The 4,124-nt window shown below is 35.4% G+C and overlaps 1 long non-coding RNA gene across 1 annotated transcript; it reads left to right on the top strand.

Moving 5' to 3' along the window:
• LOC143418912 (uncharacterized) lies at positions 1–3,294 on the top strand. The gene is made up of 3 exons (XR_013098859.1): positions 1–227; positions 1,349–1,484; positions 2,769–3,294. It is a non-coding gene; the product is annotated as an uncharacterized LOC143418912 (long non-coding RNA).
• The last annotated feature ends 830 nt before the right edge of the window (positions 3,295–4,124 follow it).

Below are 4,124 nucleotides of genomic sequence, written 5' to 3'. Positions count from 1 at the left end.
AAAAATCCGTAAAAATACAGTACAATCTACTGTATAAACGTGAAGGAATTTTCCGTATTAGTCATTTACAGGTATTTTTCTGTATTTCTCAACTACTGCAATGCATTGTGGGAAAAAGAACCTGAAAAGGAGGGAAAAGTAAGCGCAAGAGCAGCCATTAGGCTTCTTTCAGGCTTCATCTGGATTTTGGATTCTGAAGTTGGAGAAACTGCCTTCAAATTTCTGTGGTAAGTATTAAAACTCATGTTTCGTTTTATTAAAATAATGTTTTTCAAAAGACTCCGTGTTTTTATTTAGAAAGAATTGTTCATTTATTTGTTAACTGGTTTCGGCTGTCTCCAGACAAGTCAGGAATATTTTGCTGACTCATTTTTTAAAATAATTGTTATTTAGGTTTAACATGACTTAAGCTTTATTTTAGTTAATGTTAAAATAATTTTTACTGTGATACCACCAGTTTTGCCCTTCAGTGGCTGAACCAGTTTTCATAAATATTATAGTTAGCTGTCTGTGTCTCTCTGGGTATTACACAGCTGTGACTGCTAACTAGCTAATTAGCGAAAGTCAGCGATGTGGATAACTGGGAAAGTGAGAACTTCATGGTTCTAGAAATTATTCTAGGACTCTAATAAGTACTGTATCAATACCTGTGTTTTACAGTTGGCTCTACTGTACACTTTAAAGGGTTTCAGGCAAAGTTACACTAACCCTAGTTTAAGCCTCAGACCTTCCTGGCTGACGCTAGCAAATGCTAATGTTAGCCTCTGATTTGGGCTGCTAAAGTAAAGACTTTTAGCTAGCTGACCAGCATAGATTATTTCGGTGGTTAACAGACTGTAGTGGTAAAATTATTGAAAGTATAGTTTCACCTCAGCACATTTACAATTACAGTATGTCTATTTTGTAGCACATAGAAATGTTTAGTTAATATTTACAGACAGACACATTTTCCCTGTAACTGTGTTTTTACTCCAACATTTGTTGAAAATGTCATTTATGAAATGCTGAGCAGTATTTCTTGTATGTGGAATATTTTTGTCACCCCACTGTGCTAATGTGATTAAATACTAAAAATTATTACTAAAAAAATTCAATAATAAATCAATAATAACTATTTCTTGATTGAAATAGTAAGTGCAGTGCTGGTGTGCAGGGGCTCTATATGCCTTGTCTATATCAAGCTTTTAGACAAATATAAGCAGAGATATTTGTATCTTTCTTAAAAATCCAGATCCTTACAGATTATTTGAGAAATGGATCAACAGCTATCACTACTTGAAGCACTTTAAGTCCTGCAGTGGAAAAATATCCCTTATTTCACCTTTGATCACACACTTTGGTTTTCCAGTGCAGAGCAATGGCCAAGAAAAGGAAAGACTTCCCCGAGTGAAAAAAAAAGATGAAGATACAAGCTGGTGATGATCCAGAGCAGCTGGTCTCAGGAAATGAAGAAAAACCCTGATCACCTTCTCTACAAACACAAGGTGAGTTTAATGTTGTGGTTGATTTAGTTTTTCAAGGTATGTATGTTACTTTAATTATAAACTGCTTTTGTTGCAACAGAATGGTGTTATGTGTATGCAACTCTACGTGAATTATAATCCTTTGTAGGGCTGCGTGATATGACCAAAATCTCATATCCCAATATAAGACGTATCTCTCCTGATAACGATATATATCACAAAATAGTGCATTTTCTGTAAATTCTGTGATTCTCGGGCAACTCGACTTATGTGAAATGTTTTCAGTTGGGCGTCGTGTACCTGGAGTCGAGTGTTTTGACCAATGCATGAAACTATACATTTTTAGACATGAGTTTAAATGGCCGCCATTTTCTTTCTGAGTATTTATTACACGGCGTGCTGCAAGGAAAAGCCTGTTCTAACGTTTGAGTCTAAGGATTATTTTGAGCACCTGACGACTCTTTTTTGCTTTTCATTCGTAAACTCTCTCGAAACTCTTTCATGTGATTCTTGTGTAGGTGGTTAAAGAGGTTTGTCGTGTTCGAGTGGTGGTGGGGACCAGTTTGTGGCATAATTTGCATAGTACAGTTTTCTGGGGCGTGTCAGACTTTTCATAACCAAACCATGTCCATGCTACAGAGGTAGCCCCTCATTTAACAATAAGGTCCTCGATTTCTTTTGACTGGTCCTTCTGGTTCTGCCTCATCCTTGCTGTCCATGCTGGTATTCTCTGTGCCTTCGTCTGCGTGGTGACTGTAAGCGCCATTTATAGTTACTTGATGTTTTTATTTGAGGTCATTTGTTTGATGCATATTCTGAAATTTTATGTTTGAGAATAATGTATATCATTTCAGTTTAGTTTGAAAAGTCTCAACAGAAACTTGAGCTTTATTGTGAAAGGTTTATGTGGAAAATAAACAAGCGGACGGCGGAGCCACACGATGGTTTTATCCTCATTGTTGGTAACGAAAGTATGCGTAAAAACAGTCACTTGTCCGTCCATAGTGTGGTTATTTTAAGTATAAGAGAAGGAGAGAACTTTAAGAAATAATATAGCAACTACAGTGACCATCAAAACCATGAAAAAAATATTGCCGTAAACAGTTTATTTTGCAACACCACAAAACAAAGAATAGTGTATAATATGAAACGATAGACATTTTTATATCGTAATCTGATATATATCGTCATATCGCACAGCCCTAATCCTTTTTTTGTTTATGTTGTTTATGCTCTAGGTAAAAAAAAATTATAAAAATACAAACTTTTTAAAAATGACTTGTTGTTTCTCTTTTTTTTTCTCAGAATAAATTGCGACTAGTCTCAATGGCTGACACGGAGGAGCAACACAGCGACACGTTAACTCCGACTGCTGCAGTTCCTGTATGAACTGAGCAACTCTTAAAATCCAAGGAAAAGCTGAGTGTATTTTACTTAAAGCTCAGATGGACCTTGATGTACTAACATGCAAGGCTGCATTCAGGACTTTGTCACACTGTTATATGAAGAGCGGTAACAAGACTTTGTAGTAATTTGTCTTACTATTGTCTTATTTGTTGTGATTTAGGGTCTGTGCGCACTAGCAGAGGTTTTTGTTTGTAACTGTAACCTCGTTTTCAGAGCCTTGTCTAACATTTAATGGTCATGAAATATGTCAGACTTTTTCCTCTACTTAACCAGCTTAGAGAATTTGAACACCGTGGAGAAAAAGGTGTGCATTAAGGATTTTGAACTATGATGTTTAAGTGTTGTCACTGCTGAGGATTCGTGGACACAGATCCTTATTCACTATGCTGCTGTTTACAGTTTAACTTTTCATCAGAACAAGCACTTCTAATTATACTTTGCTCCTCACTGACAAAACAAGTCCCGTAAATACACTTTTATCTTTAAGTTTGGGACAGTAATCTGTCTTAATTTATTATGTGTTGTAGTTATCATATGGGGAAAAGTCCTGTGGTTATCCATCAGTCCTGTTCGAATAAACCCAAAGTTCAGGAACATCTTCTTTAGATCTGTTCAGTTGTATTCATGTGGCACCACTTAAACAGTCAACAAATTTTGACCCAAGTATGTTATATTGTAAGGTAAAGAGCCCAAAGAGTTAATCTCAGACAAATGTTCACACAAATGTGAATTACATTCACTTCATTAATGAAGTGAATGTAATTCAGTAATCAAAGGTGTTTGGCTATAACTGACTACATGTGTATACTGTATCATAAGTGGACAGAGATGGATGTAAACCACACCTTAACCATTTGGCTGAGGCAAAACTACCACAAGGCAGTGATTCTAACTAAAAGGTACTCTGGATATTATTAAATGTGAACATGTCGTTAAATATGACATTTTTTGTTTGTCAGGTGTCCTGTTTGAAGAAAACACTTGGTAGCCACTTGAATGAATGTAAATAAACACATTTACATGAGGGCAACCTGATTTCAAGGTAATAAAAATGCTCAAATTTGAAAGCTTGTGAGTTATTTTGTTCATGTATCAGCTGTTTAGTAGTTTTATGACAAGATGGATGCTGTCATTATATTTTAGTATAGTGTTTGAGTTAAGGAGAATAAAAGAATATTTAACATTAATTGTACCAATGTTGTTGTGTACGAAGCACAAATTAAGTTTTAATTTATGAATTTTTGAGTACATGGT

Source organism: Maylandia zebra, linkage group LG6 (genome assembly GCF_041146795.1).
Source record: "Maylandia zebra isolate NMK-2024a linkage group LG6, Mzebra_GT3a, whole genome shotgun sequence".
Lineage (NCBI taxonomy): Eukaryota > Metazoa > Chordata > Actinopteri > Cichliformes > Cichlidae > Maylandia > Maylandia zebra.
The sequence above is the reverse complement of the archived record's forward strand: the minus strand, read 5'-3'. Positions and strand labels throughout refer to the sequence as shown.